At 49.7% G+C, this 17,961-nt stretch overlaps 1 long non-coding RNA gene across 2 annotated transcripts in view; it reads left to right on the top strand.

Annotated features, from left to right (window-relative positions):
* LOC144096913 (uncharacterized) overlaps positions 1-16,877 on the top strand; it is a 42,358-nt gene extending 25,481 nt beyond the window's left edge. For both annotated transcript variants that reach the window (XR_013306867.1, XR_013306868.1), the window contains one exon: positions 16,715-16,877. This is a non-coding gene — a long non-coding RNA (uncharacterized LOC144096913). The remainder of the gene's footprint in view (positions 1-16,714) is intronic.
* Positions 16,878-17,961: the final 1,084 nt, after the last annotated feature.

Here is a 17,961-nt window from a genome sequence, read left to right as displayed (position 1 = left end):
CACACCCGTGCCGACAAGGTTTTTTTTCTCACGAGCTCCGCGTGTATTCCCTGAAGCTGTTATGCCGCGCCGCACATTGGCACAGCACACAACGCAAACACAGAAAAACACATCAACAAAAAAACGGTACCAACACACAGCGCGCAGATGTGGCAGCGGCCCCCCTTTCATGTCCGGACATGTGGCTTTCGTCGCGCGGTGCGCCGACGAACTGCCACGCCCCTCTCCAACGCAAAGATGGACCGCGTGTCGGCTCCGCATTTTGGCAACAACGCTACCTTGCAAGCTCTGGGTCCTCGCTGTTTTGAAACTGCCGGACAACCGGCGCCGGGTGGGGTCAGTGCGGCCACCTCCTATCAGAAAATCTCAACAGAAGAGGTAAGTCAACGGCGTCAGAGTGTGAATGCTGATGGTCCCCTTGCTGATTGTTCCGCAAGCCTAACTACACCAAGAAGGAAGTTAAGAAAAGAGCCCAGCCTCCCCGCTCGATGGGCCACGGCACGGAAATTGGATTGTCCCTAAGCACCCAAATCTTTAGAAGTTAAGAGGAAGACTAGTCCTCCCCACTCCGAAGGTCGGCACTTCAACGAATGCTACAAGAACCCTACTACTGGGTTTAGAAGCGAACCCCTCTGGGCTGTAAACTTTTGATAAAAGCTGTACATTCGGCTGCCAAAGTTTATTGAACGCGGTAGTCGCGTCAAATAATTCATCTGCTTCTTTGCCAAGTAGTGTCCGTTCCCCCCGTCCCCTTGACGCCACCAGATCGCGCTTTGACATGTGCCCAGTGGGAACCTCCAATGAGCTGGCATCGCCGCTCGCTTCAGCAAGTGCAAAAAGTACTGAATGCCACACACGTGTATAGTGCATTCCCCGAGGCATCGCTGGCGCATCTGTATGCTCTGTCCTTGCGAACTCTTCGGCCACGTCGCGTACGCCGAGGGCTGTTCGCCATTTGAAAGGCTACCGAACCTTCACTTTAGCAGCACGGTTTCTCTGGTAACAGGCGGGCCAACATGTCTGCGGCAACGTGAGGGGGGCCTTCGTTGCGCCCGCCTCCCTTTGCGTGCATTAGCATTCAAAACGAGCCTCTCAGACCCACCAGTTCTGAATGCACCTCGTTTGCGCAAGAGGCTGGAGAACAGAGGCCAGTGCAGCTGACATCAGGCAGATGAAGAGTGTTTTGTTTTGCTGTGGCCTTCGGGTGTAGACAGGACGGCATGCCAGCACCATGTTCGCCTTGTTCTGTTGTTGTTGTGAGTAATGAGGCTCTCTCTCGAACTGCTTGTTATTCACTGACCGGAATGCAAGTCTCGTCGAACGCTCCCTGATCCCTAACTTTAAAGGGGAGCGCCATCGCAGTGCGCGGGGAAGAAAGCAGCATCCGCCTTGAAAGGTGTCATGTAGGCCTTTCTCTGACTGCATCTCCTTGTTTTTGTTCTCTTTTTATTGGGGCTCTTTCATCGTACGAACGAAAATGAGCAGCTAAATATAGCGCTCAAATCAACGATGTCGATGACGCTACAAAACTTGCACACTCTGCACGCACGAATACCTTTTCTTTATGCACGTGCTTGCTGTGTCGGAATGGGGAAAGAAATCCGACCGTCTTCGGCCTGCTTGGCCAGTCGATGTGATTAATTACATCGTACCATATTTACCCAAGTCTGACAAACAAATTTTTCACGACATATTGAGCCTCGAAGCAGCATAGGATGTTAAATCGGATGCAGAACCGAAGGCACACTGTGAATAGCCAAGAGAGCACGTTGTTAAGTGAGTAGGTCCTTCATTATCACATATCTCACTCATCATCATCAGCTAACTGCGCACACACAAACAAGAACCTGAAGGGAACAAAACAAGCGCAGTTGTGTTCATTTGACGTCCTTCTCTGTGTGTGCACTATCAGCGATGCGGTAATGAATATGTTCAGCGTAATTGCCATTGCAGCATGCCATTTGAGTTGTTCTGCGCTGGCAGTTGGCATGGTTGGCAGCTGGGAGACATTAGGCCGAACTGCCTTTTATGTATTTTATAAAAATGAGCATCCCAAATTGCGGGTCCGATCCATGGGGCCCGTACCCTGCTTCCACCAGGGTGCACAGAGGTCCGCGAGTAGGTTGCGTGAAAGAAAACTTCCGGTTAGTTGAATCCGAAAGTAAAGGGCCGCAAACAGTGCTGTTCGCCATTTACCGGGCTAGTCAGACTGACCGTACGCGAGTGTGGAAGGCGCGGAAGGCATTTGGCCTCTTTTTGCCTCCATTTGCTCGCCTTGCAACAGCGGTGTGTCGTGTCGGTTGCATTGCAGGGTGCCCGCGCCGTGATGACAGCGAAGGAGAACCGTCGAAAGAGCGAAGAGGAGTAAAGCGGAAGCAGATATGCGCGTCGATGTAGGTTTCTGCACAAATTGTGGATTGTCTGTTTTCGCAAACATGAAAATCTGGTGCGCGTTAGAATCGCTTAGTTACGGTAACTGAGACTTTTCTGTTGTGTTTTCCGTTTGGATATCTCCGTACATTCAGTGTGCTTTTATCTCTGTAAAGTGCTTTTCTCACAGGCCTTGTGCAGCTTCGGAGCATTTAGCACCACAAGCCTAACTTCTTTTCACTGGAGTCAAAGCAGAAATCTGGGCTAGTTAGTTGCGATTCATACTAAACGTAAGCCTAGTGCTTAATACGTGGACATAGAAGAAAAAAAACAGACAGGACGAGCAAGAGCACTTCAAATTTTCCCAAGAAGTTTATGCGTAGTTTTTTTTGTTATTATTAGTTGCCCTCCGTGGCACACATGCACTCCGTTAAACTATCACGTCATTTCCAGCCACATTCGTGAAAAGCCATAGTATACGTATACACCCGCACAAGTACCATTGGTTCGTATCGCGACTGTTTCAGTTTATTTTTTTCGCATCAACAATTCGCAGTGCTATACAGAGCCGCCTATAAATTGCAAACAGCGGCTTCCTTAATACAAAAGAAGGTTTTTTTGTTTTGTTTTACGGGGTTTAACGTCTCAAAACGACTCGGGCTATGAGGGACGCAATAAAGCACAAGTGAACGGCGCTCAATGATAAGGCGGTTATCTATACACTCGGAGGTTTTCTCAACGAATGGGTGCAGTGCAGCCGCAATGCATCAGCGCATACATTGTTGTGAACGCGGCCGACCCCTTCAGACCGAGACGATGATCCCAAGACGACCGCTGTCACCCAATTCCGGTCGCATTCGAAAATGATTTTCCGGTGAGCGTTTCAAACGTCGGTTTTTGGATTCCACTTCCTTGAATCTTAGATTGTCTATTGTTACGCGCCCTGCGTCGCTCATTCGTAGCTTGGCTAACGCCGCTGCCCTTCCCGGATAAAGGATGCCGGAGACGTCGACAAAGCAACTGCCCATCCGCGACAGAGCCGCTCTGGAAGCCCTGCCGCTCATGCATGATTTCCATTCGAAGCAAAGAGCGCGATTGTGCCCCCCCCCCCCATCTTTTTTTTTGCCCTTATACGCGTCTCTACGGAATAGAAACCGGCGTTTTGTTCCGTTGTTTGAACAGCCAGAATGATCGGCACCAACGAAGGGGACTCGTTTATACCCTGGCGGAAATGGAGAGCGTGACAGATGGAAAACGGCGGCGCGCTCACGATGCGAGGAACAGGCAGCGTCGGGTGGTGGTTCCTCATTGATTCCCTTTCGTCCCAACACTAACGTCAAGAGGAATGCGTAGCCCCGACAAAGTAGCTCTGTGCATTCGTTTTCGTATGCGCCAAACGAGGTTCGTGAGAGGAGTTTTACTAACCGTGGTTAAAGAAAGGTCACAGCGCATGAATAAGGCGGTCATGCATGCGCTCTGCTCGAATGGGTCGGTTTGTTTATAGTCTGTGCGCGCAAGTGTGCTCTCGTCTGATTTTTCTGCGTCTCGGCGGATGCCGCCATGACGATGAGTGCAGACAGAGCACCGCAGAGCTAGTTCCGAACCATCATTTGTAGTTGCACTCGAGAGGGAACTCTTTCCCTTGAGCGAGTCTCGTTTGACGACGATGCGAAGGTCTCCAAGGGACTCCGTAAGCTTAAGTGGCCGCACTTACTTTCTGGCTATCGATGGCAGCCCGGTAAGGTTCCGAAGTGAGCGCTTCTGCTGAGCGGTGGAGTGCGGGCGGATTCTGTACCAGCTCGACGAACGCAAAAATCATTTTCCGAACTGGCTCGGCATTCTCGTGCGGCAACCCTGAGCACTGAACGGAGCACCGTTCGAACTTCGTTCCCGGTAACACGGCTTTTTCTCGGTTTATATGAGTCGCGTTACTGCTGACCTACTGTGCGCATATTTATGGATGCCTATATTGCGATAAAATCCAGGGTATCGCGCACAGCAAAGTGTCATTGTAGTATTATTCATAGGAGAAGTGCAAAATGTATTATATTCTCTCGTTGGCAGCATAAGCACCCAGTGGTCAACAGTAATGTGAGACTCAGCACGCTGTCACGTTTTCCTATCTTTCTCGATCCCCGAAAGGCAAGGACTAAAAAACAAATTCTAAACCAGAGGTATTATGAACACGCTTTTGGTCCTGCGTAATTTTAAAGCCTAGTTTCAATTTTTTTTTGTGGCTCGGGCAATTCCGACAGCTCTACGATAGACTGCGTCCCGTCTTGGCGGAGTACATACTCCCCAGCATTGCATGACAGCGTAACTCGTCAAACGAAGCATCGCCTACACGCCCCTCACTTAAAGATTTAAAGAAAGTTGAGTGCGTTCTAAGGCAGTTCGCGTGGACAGGCGGTGTGGGCAGCGCCATCAATTTTTGTTATTTTTTTCCCACTCTAACGAATGTCCAACAGCTGGATTTCATGCGCAAAAGGACCTTTGTCGTTATTTTTTCGGCTTATTTGCCTTCCGCGCCTGCACTCAAGCGTGCAGCCGGCTATCGAGATAACACGCAATCTCTTTCGCTGTGGCCAGGAGCCACAGCGAAGTGGTCCCTTGCAACGATCTCAGTGGACCCCTCCGTCCTTCGCCCTCGCAGTCTGTGGAGTGAAGCGGAGCACAGCTTTGCGCAGGCTTTTATTCAAAGCATGCCTGCAAATAAAAGCTGTTTTAGGCAGTGGCCCGGTGCCGTCTCAATACTGCCTACATTCTATACCACACAGCGTGCTCAACAACTGATGGTTTGGTTTATGGGGGCTTAACGTCCCAAAGCGACCCAGGCTATGAGAGACGCCGTACTGAAAGGCTCTGGGAATTTCGACCACCTGGGGTTCTTTAACGGGCACCTACATCGCACAGTACACGGGCCTCTAGAATTTCGCCTCCATCGAAATTCGACCGCCGCGGCCGGGATTGAACCCGCGTCTTTCGGGCCAGCAGCCGAGCGCCATAACCACTCGGCCACCGCGGCGGCTCAGCTCAACAACTGAGCACATTCAACCAGAGGCCAGCATCATCATCATCATCATCATCATCATCATCATCATCATCATCAACTGAGCACAAAAACTAAACTAATGGCAGTCATATGTACCATAATGAATGGTAGATAAAAGATGTGACCAAACGCTGCATTTGTTGCACTCGTTCGCTTCTAGAAAGAAAAATCTCGAGCTGAGCCAAGCAGCAGCAGAGCGAGTTTAATGCTCAGCCTATAGATTGATAAAGCTTCAAAACAGATAGCAATAACCTCCCAGGGAGCAGCAAGAGAGCTATTGACGAAGCCAAGAAAGATAAAACTGTGCGTGGAAGCCTTCCAGAGGGGAAATCGCGGGCGCGTTGGTTTCGTGCGCAATCTCCGAGCAGGCTACACGCTCGCAGTTTCTAATCACCTTGAAAACGCGAACCACCGACGCGCTGCCTTACTTTCATGGCGTTCCCTTCTCTTCTGTCGTTCACCGCGCGCGCTGCGCTCTTTTCGGTCTGTCGCTGCAACAGCTAGCGTGGCTGCCCGCCCCCCAAACTGCTCGGTAAACGAGTCGACCTCCCGCACGCCACCCTCCTGGGTTACCGGCTGCAGTGCGCCGCCTGTTTTCCTCGTAAAAGCAAAAGCATTCGCTGTTCATATTTTCCTTTTGTGGCGCGTGGCGCCGGAGTCCTTGGATAGAGTTTTTGGTCGGCGCCTTTCCCGCACAGCGACGCCGTGAGGCTGTAGCGAGCGTAAGAATCTCCTTCTCCGTAATGGAGTCGCTATGCCACTCTTGATTTCCTAAGGTTCCGCGTCGTCGCCTTCCGCCTTCTCTACTTGTTCATGCTTGAGGGAGCATATTTTGCTCTTTTCACTCAAATGTGCCTCTTCCCTGTTGGTGAAAACCCTGAGGCTTCCGCGTACGGTTCATTCCATCAGTTCAACTAAAATACCGATGAGATCGGTTTTCTTGCTCCCCAAGAAAGCACGTTCACCAATTTGTTTATTGCAGGAAGGAAGCACTTTAAAGTGGAAAATATATAACAAGTGCGCCTTCACTGTCAGAAAAAGCCAATAATAAACTCTATCTGTGTACAGTACCAGACTGGCCTGGTATTTAATTTACCTCGTTGCATAACATCAGCCGCAATCTTAACCGTTGAATTCTTGGGGCACCATGCGAATAGTCATTTTCCTAATAAGGAAACAAGAGACTTATGGTCCGTTTCAAGCAGTACACTAAGCTCTCTCACTAAGTACACTAAGTACACTAAGCTCTATTTGTCGAATCTTTCGGCTGCCGAAGTGAAGGCTAACGCCTTCTTTTTCTGTTTGCGCATAGAGTTCCACAGTTTTTGTCATCGACCGCGAGGCAAGCCCTATCTGCCGTCACTCACCAATACGTTGCATTTGGAAATGGACAGCGCCGAGGCCGATTTGCCGAAAGAATCGTAGCAAGGAGAGGGTGGTACAAAGTCATGCATTTCGCGGCGCATATCAGACATTTCATACTTTCAAATGCAGCGTTCTGCGCTGGGCCCGAAAATCAGACCTTGACTATACGCAGAAGTTCGCGCAAAGGAGCCGTGTAGTGTGCAAGGTAGTGTGTGCTAGGTGTGGAAAAAAAGCGTCCCAAATGGTTGACCGCGCCCAAAACGCTGCGCAGTTCGGCTACATTGATCGGCTGCTTCAGTTCTATTCACGGCATTAAGCTTAGTCGGATTGGATTGCACGGCTTCCACACTTATAACATGACGCAAAAATTGGTATTTTTTAACGCTTAAAACACGCATGGATTTCTTTAAGATTTTATTCGATTTAGCCAGCCTGCTCAAGACGTTAGCAAGTCTAGCATTATGCTCGTGCTTGTCTCGAAAAACTAAAGCATCGTCGATCACATTGACGAGCCCGGGAGGCCTGTCAAGATTTCGGACATTCTCTTCGGGAAATACTCGGGCTCTGAAGTAATTCCGGGGAGTAACATAGTAAAACAGTACTCCCCTACGGAGGTAACAGGGTAGCAAGTTCCTAAAAAGTCTTGTTTAGCCGTACCTGATAGCAACCGGACTTTGTGTCAATTTAGGAAGAAAAAAACTTGCACTTGCTATAGAACCCAATGCTTCATCCAGTGTAGGAAGTTAGAACCTCTCTCTCAGAACACGCATATTCAGTTGTGTAAGATCTACACGTATCTATTCGGCTTTACCACTGGCGTTGTGCCAGCGCACCAATCTGTTGATCCGTCTACCTTACAAATTACGCCCGTTTTCAGCATTTTCCAAATTCGAGGCGGACGCGTTCTCTGCGCGGAATAGAAATTCTGCTTAATTGCGAAAACATAAAACTATGCGTTCTTTTTTATAAAGACGTCATACCAACTCACCCAAATCGCATCGGTCCGCCAAGACGTGCGACGCAGTCATAAACTGCTCCGTAGATTCGCCAGGAATTCGGTGCCGCCTGTAAAAGTGCGGCCAGACTGGAGCGCGCGCGTCCATTGCGGACACGCTCCAGGCCGAGAGCAAGCGTACACGACGTTGATCTGTTTTATCCCGAGGGACCGAAGCGGCGAAAACGTTCCGACCTTCCGTCCCATGGTGTAGAGAAGTGTACGTTTTCTGAGGCCCGACGCGCAGCGATTGTCATCAAAATGTTGAATTCACGCCGCCCACTCCGATGCGCTATCGAAGTGCGGCGAAGGACGCTGTTGAAGGCCCAGCCCTGTGAAAAATTTGGCGCCGTCTATCTTTCGCTTCATAGCGTTTAACGTGTGCCTCCGCTATCGGTCCGAGCACGGAAGCGGCCCTCATCAGGCGGGGTCCGCGCGAAGGCCGAGACCGAAATGCGGATTATTGCAGTCAAATAAATTCAGGAACGGTGACTTCACGCTTGCTGATCGTCCCGTGACTCGCACATGGAAGCGTGGCAGCGCACTGGCTTTGCTATGCGCTCGTCGTTTTTTCAGAGAACAAATGCTCGGTTCGAAAGTTCTCAGACGATAGAGTGTTGTTTCATTCCTGCGCCATGTAACGGAGCTCTGGTGGCGCCCCCCGGTGCAAGCGACGAGTCAAGGAGAAAGCCGGGACGACAGAAGAAGTAGTCATAAACTGCAAATTCTTTTGGAATGCTGGAGCGGCTACACACGGTTTTATCATTTACAAACAAACATGGATGCTGGTGGTGGTACTAACCTCAAAGCTCCGATTATCAATGGTGCGGTGTTTGAAATGATTTTGGGCCAGTGCAGACGATGCGTGTCGTGCTGGTTTTGATAAGACAGCGTGGCATGCGAAGCATTCCAAGCAGTGTTTCATGAGGCGCCGGTGCATGTGACGCGCCAGCTTTCGATGCTTCTCTTTTACCCAGGGATAACTGCATGCTCTTAAAACGAGCCCTCTTCAAACCGGAAAGTTTTTCAGGCTAAGTCGCAGCGTTGCCAGAACAAAAAACGAAGGGTAGATGTTTCGGCTTTGTTCGTTCAAAAAAAAGGGAAAAAAAGTATTACAAAAAAGACAAGGACTAAGCAAGATAGCTTTCTGAATCCCTCTCTTTTTGCGCTACGGTTTTTCTCACAAAAAGAAATAAATCTAGTGCATGGTTCGTCCTGGTCTCATTATTTGCACTTCATTTTGTGGATATACCTTGTTTGCGGTAACACACATGACAACTTCCCACCCCGCCCTATCCATAATGTATTACGTTGCATTGATACTTTGTTAGGATTGACATTCCTAATTTTCCTCCGTCTCTCTCGCTCTCTGTCCACAGTTTCTCGCGGCATCTGCGGTTTTATGCCATGGCCAGGGTACATCATCGGCTGCAGAAGCCGACGGTGCAAGTTGGCCTGATTAACGGCAGGCTGCATTGTGTGCGCAGGCCACCTCCAATTCGGGCGGTAAACGAGGCAAAGCGTTGTTAGGGAAACTGATGACCCTTCCCTTCTTTCCCCCGCGCTTCCTTTTCTTCATGCCGTTCCATGCGCGTGCTCCGTTTCGCCAGCTCGGCTATCGGCTTTTTATGGCTCCCACCGGAAAAGGTACCAGAGAGGCAGTATTTGCTTTGCACAATCGCGCGAATTAAGCGCCACGTGTTCTGCGGAGGGGTCAGGCCGAACTTCCCTCCTTGTACACACCAAAGCTGCCAATGCAAACCCAGGGGCGTATAGACTTTGTAGACTTTTTTTTTTTCTCTAGGGCTGGAAAGCAGCTGTTGCGATGCGCCTTGTCCTTCCATTTGGGTGCCCCATGGTATCCAAGACATAGTACACACATTATTCGCACACAATTTCCTGGCCCCGGTATGAGCTCGCTGCGCAGGGTAGGTGCATGATGACAGGTTTTTTTTACTATTCGTACTTTTTTATGTGTGTGATAGCAAAAGCAGACGCCGAAATGAAGAAATGATCGATGGCGGCGCACGCGACGCTGCTCGCTAGCAGCGCTCCCTTAGCGTTGGTACTCAAGCAGTGATGGAAAAACAGGCGCAAGAAGCGAGATGGCGCCTTACATTTGCTGTTGTGCTCGGTTTTCTTAAGGGTGCATCTTTCACGTAATCGCCTTGCACCTCTGTCCTTTTTTTTCTCTTCTCGTCAGATGTCACAGTTTGCGTGTTTAATTTTCATTTTAGTGCGATCTTCCAGCGACACCGCTATCTTTTGCCGGGAGTGAGACAGCTCCACGTACTTGATATGTGATTTGGGGGGGGGGGGGGTGGGGGGGGGGGGGGGGGGTAACGTCCCAAAGCGACTCAGGCTATGAGGGACGCCGTAGTGAAGGACTCCGGAAATTTCGACCACCTGGGTTTCTTTAACGTGCACTGATATCGCACAGCACACGGACCTCTGGAATTTCGCCTCCATCGAAATTCGACCGCCGCGGCCGGGATCGAACCCGCGCCTTCCGGGTCAGCAGCCGAGTTCCACGACCACTGAGCCACCGCGGCGGCTCCCCATACTTGAATATGCCAGTTTGCCCTCCTGCGTTTTTATTTAGGGCTCTTATTTTGCGCGGCAGATGCAGGCCTGCCTCGATGTCCCAGACCTGCGACCTCCCCCTATTGTCAATCTCTTCCTCCTTTTTTCCTTTTGCGTGGCGTGTCTAGATCGGAAGGCGTCCGTTTCCGTGAGGTGCGCCTTGCCGAGTTTCCTCCGCTTGACCACATTTGTTTCCGCGTATAGGAGCTGAGAAATGGAAACAGAGAAAAGAGCCGCAGGACGCAGCGCTTTTCTGTTCCCATCTTTTGACGCTTGTACGGAGCCCTTCCGGTCGCGCAGCTTTCGGCCCAGCCCAATCGTAATGTTTTGGCGCCGTGAACTTTGGACATCGCGGGTCATGGGAAGAGCGACACCTTGGCGCCGGCCCTTGTGTGGAGGGAACACTGAGCAGTGATAGACACTCCTCGTCGCCGTCGTCGTTGCAAATAGGCTTTGCCGTCGGCTCTCACACATTTATTCTTGAATGGTTTTTTTTTTTGGCAATGCCTGCCAAATGTTGAGCGTTTTCTCCTGTGTGTGCTTGACTTCAGTTCTAGAACAATATGCTTGAACATATGCGAAATGGAAGCAATGTTTCCGGTGCACTCACTTTACTGCAAGTATTTATTAGCTCACTCTTTGTTTGTTTCTTTGTTACGTATAAGTGCATGTATATATGTAATATTTTCTGCCCTGTTGTCTTGCACTGGAGTTGAGGGCTTTCCAGCTGCCCTGTGCAGCTTTTACCCCAACTTCACTATATTTCTGAATGAAAATAAATACGAAAAATACAAATATTAGCCGGTTTTTCTTTGGCTGCCTTCGGCACGCTATTCGGTCACACGACAGTGGGAGGCTGTGGTAAGTGGCCCACATTCTCTGTCTGTTGCTGAGTGGCGGCACTGCTTTGCTCTCCAGTAAAACGGTTCCGTTTGCCTCTCTGGAACATCAGTACGCATTGAACTCGTACCTCTCCTATGTGCCTTTGCTCATACTGCTACCCTCCACGTTATCCGCCCGATATTTCCTCTCCCGTTTCGATTTTTGTGCCGCATTGTCTCGCACACTTGTGTTTTTTTTTTGTCCACCAGTCTGTCTAGCGCATTCTGTTCTTGAATCGCCCCATGATCCACTAGGTTTTCCCAGTGTGGTTTCACTTCAGCATGCTTAAAATAAAATTACTTGATATAAGGACACTTCTTGAGTACCCAGGTTGTGGGGCAGTAAATGCCCTTTCGATAACAGGGAGCGATGGTTTCATACTAATTCTGCTGTTTTCCACGCCTCAAACTGCTTCTCTACAGGGGAAACGTACGCACCTGTTACACTTGAGCAGCATCAGCACAAGTGGTCCCTAGGCATTACAGGTGTAATACGAAGTGGTGTGACCAAAACCTAATCGCGGGCACTCTACTTGTTCTGATGCGGCCGGCACGCAGCTCACTTGAGAACACTTTGTAGGTGCATACGTTATAAGTATGGTGCAATTGGGGGCGGTATCAGTGCTCTGAACTGCGGTATTTCGTTTCATTTATGCGTGCCCAAACTGGCCCCTCTCTCACGTCGTCCCAAATGCATGGCATGCTCCGCGGAAATTGTCAGCTGTAACGTTGGCCACGAACCAGATAGACATGGAGATCAATGTAGCCGCACGAAATACAAAAGGAACCTCCTGCTTTTCACTCCAGAGAGAGAGAGAGAGAAAACTTTATTGTCAGCAAGAGGATGGTAGCTCTCTTGGGTTTCTTCCGCCGTGGACCGGGACTGGACGTCCAGGTCCGGGCTGGCGAGAACAGCTTCCCCTCTTTCAAAAGTGGGGGATGTGACTCAATCTGCCGGAGGCGGATATTGTTCATTACGCCGCGTTTTCTGTTTGTGCGGCGTCGGTGTCGTTGGCGTAGCTCACCAGGTGCAATGTGCCACACTGACTTGTTAGAGTGGATTGACATGACGCATGACATCATGAGATGCGCCACGCTTACTGGTCAGAATGGAGTGACGTCAGTCATGCTTATGTCATGAGAAGGCGCCAGCCTGGTTGGCCAGAATGCCGATCACTGATCAGTCCGAACACAATGACGTTATTCGTGACAAGAAGCATTCACTGGAGCTAACTCATGGCGCCAGTGCAAGTGTAGCGGCATAAACTCAACACACATATCACACTCATACCCGGAGTTGCTGAACACCCCGACAGGCATCGGCATTTCGCATCAGCCCCGCCGTCGCTGAAAATTCGCAACAATTAGAGTGTTGCGCATCTTCCAATAACTTGCATCCGTTGGGGGGTGAGTGATGAAAATTCCCGTTTGCAGCAATTTGTAAGCTTGCCCTTTCAAATCCAAGCGGGCTGCTGCAGTCGTCGAAAGAAGCGTCCCGTCGTGCTTGTTTAACGTCGTTTCCGCGCGTGTGCACTGGAAATCAGGAACGACGTTCGACTCATTTAAAGGAAAATATACGGCGGCAAATAAGCTGGTCGGAACGCTCAGGGAATACGTCTCGTCTTATTCGCCGAGGGCCGCTCATTTGCACGCCACGGAGGAAGCGTTGGCAGTGCTTTTCTTCTGAGACCGCCTTCGGCCCCCTGTGAGACCCACATTAGCATCAAAGGGCCGTGGCGGAGGAAGAGGCATGCAGCCGCACCGAAGATATATCGACCGTGCAACGGGTTCAGTCCGTCCGATGCTCGTGCTTGATGACGGTTCAGGGGTCCGCAGGGACTACGGTTTCTTCTTAGGCCTGCAGGAACTGTCGTCAATTTTAATGCCGTGGCGCTTCGGCTGAGCGCTGCACCCGAGAGACTCGGTATCAAACTGGTTGAGGGAGAAAAAGGCGCCCCCTGGGGTTGACGAAATTTTTGGGGACTCCTATAGTATCCGGTGCTGTCAAGCTATTTTGACAACATGGCGGTGTGTGCTGGAAATATGGCCCCATGAAAGATTATAACTGGATAGGAAAGCCGATGTCGGCTTCCACTGCATTTTATGAGACGTAGCTCCACTCACGAAGCGCAAGGGCAAACCTAGTCGACATTGGAAGTCTGAAGCGAAAGGTATACGCATGCGCTGAGCACTGACAAGTTCCAGACCCAACGAATCGGTGGCCAATCTAAACAAACAAAAAAAAAAGTTACTTATTCAAGGGTTTGCAACTTAATATATATGTAAACAACCAAGGAAACTAAGAGGCACGTCTTCCAGTTTCATATTTCGTTCGCTGCCAGCTGACAGCACTGACGATGGTTGTTACACGTTATTGTGCACTCGACTTCACCAACGCCTAGAACAAGAGAAAACATATGTGCAGCGCATGTAGGCTTCGACAGAGTGCATAATGGGAACTGGTACTAGAGCCCTTCAATTTCCTTTTTTAAGGTTGTGCGCTTACGTGTTGAAGATAAAGCATCGTGCTCACATTAAGAGCGATAGAAAAAGTTGCGCAGTATCAAGACAAAAAACGTTTGAAGAAAAGGCAACCGTGCAGCGAGACGTCCTTCTTCCTTTCTTTTTCTTTCTTTCGTTCCGTTTTACCTTTCTTTTTGCGCTCCTCCTATGTACTTTTCCTTCCTTTCCCCTAGGTGGGAATTCTCACCTTGAAACGTCCTTCGTGACTGCAACAATGATTGATACTGTGTACTGCATCGTCGATAATACAGCCTGAGGCACAAACAGAGCAGAATCTTCATACAGAGTACGGCGTGTTTCGAGTAAGAGACGTTTCTCAAAGCGCTTTTTGTGGAAATCGCTCCGAAAGTGTAACGCTGCCTTAAGGCGGGCAGTAAATCGCACCTGCGAAAGAACACTTCTCAGAACTACGCATACACGTTTAGTGCTGCTTCAATGAAATGAAGAAACTCACTTCATGGAACTTGCTCTGTTGCAAAACCTGCTTGACGACGACGCCATTCGTGCGTACGAGGCGGAAGCACCCGAGAACTGGCAGGGGCCTAATTGCGAAATGGAACTTCCCTGCGAAACGCAACCTCTTGGCTTTTCTTTCTTCATTCAAGTCCTTTCTTTATTTCATTCCTGTTCCTTTCATTTCACCTTCCTTTCAGGTCGCAGCGCACAGCCTAATGTAAAGGAGCGCCGCGCGAACAAAATTTAGCCCCCTCCGCTATATGTCGCAGCGCAATCGCGCTCGACCCTTTCGGCGTCTCACCACCGCTCCTTGTGCACATCTCGCATTTCTCTTCGCCGGTTTCCGTCACCCCAGAGTCGCAACCCTGCTGCGGCAGTTTGTAGGGGGGGGGGGGGGGGGGGGGGGGGGGGGGGCCGCGAAAGGCAGCAGCAGGCACGGAGAGAGGCGCTCACCCTATTTTTCGCTTCATAAGCGAATTCAATGTCGTCGTATAGTTCATCGTGCAAAAGAAAGACAGGAACGAAGCACGTACACAAGGCGGCGCTGCCACCAACACACGACGGAGGCCGAGGATAACTCGAAGACCGCGCACCTTTGCAACACTTCATCGCGATCAAAGCAGCCCCGCGCCGAGAGTGGTTGCTCTTCATTTCGAGTAACTGCGATACCCATTTTCACTTTGCGTGCTCCTACGTTTTCGTTATATAAGCTTTTGCTCGTGTGCACAGCTGACATTCTCTGTTCTTATTTTTGCTTGTAAACAACTCGTTTCTGTTGTTTTTTTCCTCATTGCGAGGTCTTTTCACGTGCCTTCCAGGAGCACAATGAATGAAGAGTCGACATCTCAGCGAAAAATTGCTAGGACACACGCGAGGCCACCTCAAGTAGCGGAAATATGTGCGCAATTGTGATGTCCGGGCGGCAAGTGCACAAAATTTCGAAGGAAACGATCGGGCGAAAAAAATCATTTGCTATAGTGCTTTAATTTCGCGGTAAACTCGCTTCGGGCGAAATCTTCGGTGTGAGGTCGTTCACTGCGAGTTCAAAAAGAAGGAGCAACGGAAAGCAAAAAATTACGGGAGGATGCAAAAGTTTTTATTCAGTTCAAACTGCCGTGTGCTTGGCTCACACGGTACCTCGAAGTGGCTGCTTCGGTGATGGAGTGCAGTTTGCTATCTTATTCTATTTCCGTAATACTACTTTGCAGTACGAAACTGCAGTATACGCATTCTGGGTGCTGCCGATGCTCTCGTCCTATTGTTTGTTTGAATGTATTTACTTTGTCACTTTATTTTTTGTAATAATAGCTGCCGGGACAATGATATCACGTTCTGGTGTGAGCAAATGACCCCATTTCTTTCTTCTTTTTCTGCAGTAAAGATTCCTAAGCTTACTCTGCTGACAGTACAATACAGAAGGAGTGTTTTTTCCTTGCGCGTATGTCGCTGTACGCTGGTTTACTGCCTCTGAACAACCTTTCGCTTTAGGATCTCAAGAATAGCCGCCGCGCTAGTTTAAATCATCGCGAGGTTTCGCACGTCCGTTCTGTCTCTACCTCGGCGAACTCCCGCAATTCGTTGTGGTGCGGCGGCTGAATTCCTAAAGCATGTTTCCAAACCTTGTTATTCTCAATAGTGGGAATAGCGCAGTGAAGAAATATTACTCAGCCCCTTCTGAAGTGTGTCATTTATCCGGAAGTGACACCTTTTTCTACATTACGATTTCCGCACATTTAAAATGAAAGGCATTGCTTGTGGCCTGAATGCTGTTCACTTTATCCTAAAGCAAGGCAATGAATTACGAATCATGCTCGGCTATGAATCCCGCTCGCATTCTGTGCAGCGTGAGCTCCTCTCCACATTTCCCGACGTACACCGACACAAATCCGCCGTGGTTCTCCCCGGGTAACGCGTTCACGCATTCTTGCACACGCTGCATGTCCTAGGACTGAAGCGGTTCGCAAGCGCAGCAGTCCAAGGTGGAGGCGATCACGCGATCCTCAGCCCGTGCCTAATCTTGAAGCAAGTTTGCTTCGTTGCGAGGCGCAGGAGCACAAAAAAACGCAGCCGTCCAGCACGCTAGCTACAGCTAAAGATTTGGCCGGCTGTACAATTTACCAAGGCGCCTGTCATCGCGGGTTTGGCATATTCGGGTTAACCAGACTTGGCGTCACTGAGTTGGTGCGCCTTTCACGCGGTGCCTTCTTACAGAGGTGGCGTACACGCGCGTGCACTTGCAGTTTGTTGCAGCAGTTCGTTGTGTTTCGCATATTTCGTCTTTCTAGCACCTTGCAGTGACGCGAAGAAAGCACGAAACGCCCGTTGGCCGTCGTTTGTGGGAGGAAGGTTTTAAACATCCAATTGTTTCTGTTAGCCGATTGAAATTCCGCTGCGACTTTTGCATAACTCGTTTTGCAGCCGTGATTTTCACGGCTTTTTTTCTGTCCCACGGTGCATGCAGTTGTACCTTAATTGGCCATTTTTCAACAGCCGTACTGTTCGCACACAACGCCACATCGGAGCAGTGGGAGGTAGCGCTGACTGATCGACATGGCCCACGAGGCAGCTGACGCCGCGGAAGCAGTGGGCTAGGGGCCTCTACCACAGGAAGCTTCGAATCGGCTCAATTTTGAGCAAATAAATTTATTCTCCATCTCTGCCTTAATTGCCGATCGATTTCTCTCAGGTTTACTTTTTTTTCATATTTTCCACAATCCGCAAAAAGAGCTTATGGCAGCAGACCTGGTGCACAAAATCACTGGCGGTGCTGGCTGGTGCAGTGTGTTCGTATAACTGCCTTCCTGGCAAACCCGGTGCACAAATTCACTGGCGGTGCTGGCTGGTGCAGTGTGTTCGTATAACTGCCTTCCTGGCAAACCCGGCGATGTGCGGACGCTGCAAGGTTATACATTATTATAGAGTTTTAGCATAGCATACGCGTATACCTGACCAGCAGAGTTCCTGCTGCGCATGCGCAGTGGCCATGTTAAGAAGGCACCCGGCTGTACCGATCTTTCTATATACGCCTCCGCAATGCTAGACGTCTGTTGTCTGCTGCGGATTTTCTAGACACTGCTCTCATCGACTAGAGTGTTTCACTAGAGGCGTGGAGTTGCTGTAGTGGCTTTTTTTATTTTGTTCTCAGGTTATGTGAAGAGCATTGGCTTCAACATTGTTTTTTTTTTTCCCGGTGCATTGAACTCTTTCTATTCGGCTCGCGTCTATTCCTTTCCCCATTTTTCTCCTTTCTAGACCGCAGTCTTGTTTGTGTGAGGGCTTTTGTGAGAAAGATATTCGGTTTTTGTTCGTCTTTAAGCGGGCTCGAGTCATCATTTTCGCGCGTCAGTTTATTGCGGAAAATTTGAAGACAGCACCATCGAGATATCGTCGTGTCTTCGTACGAACTTTCTTAGTGGAAAAAAAATAAGACACTGCGCAGCGCAGCAGCCTTTCTTATCTTTAAAGTCATTTGGGATAAAATCCGGTGGTTTACAATGCACTCGAGGTCGCCTATAAAACTTGGTAGGAGATGAAAAAAAAAGGAGGAAACTGAGTTCTACTCCTTAAGAGAAGAGCTTTGTGAAAAATAGCCGCTGTCCGGATACGTAGGAGGGGGGGGGGGGGGCGAACGAAAGCTTTGCTCTTTGTTGGCGGTGTTTGGGACGATTATATTACGTCGGCAGTCTTTCTTCTTCCACGCAGACAAGAATGTGCCAAAAGTCCGATTATTCTGCACA

Source organism: Amblyomma americanum, chromosome 7 (genome assembly GCF_052857255.1).
Source record: "Amblyomma americanum isolate KBUSLIRL-KWMA chromosome 7, ASM5285725v1, whole genome shotgun sequence".
Taxonomy (NCBI): Eukaryota; Metazoa; Arthropoda; class Arachnida; order Ixodida; family Ixodidae; genus Amblyomma; species Amblyomma americanum.
This window is presented reverse-complemented; position numbering and strand designations above follow the sequence as displayed.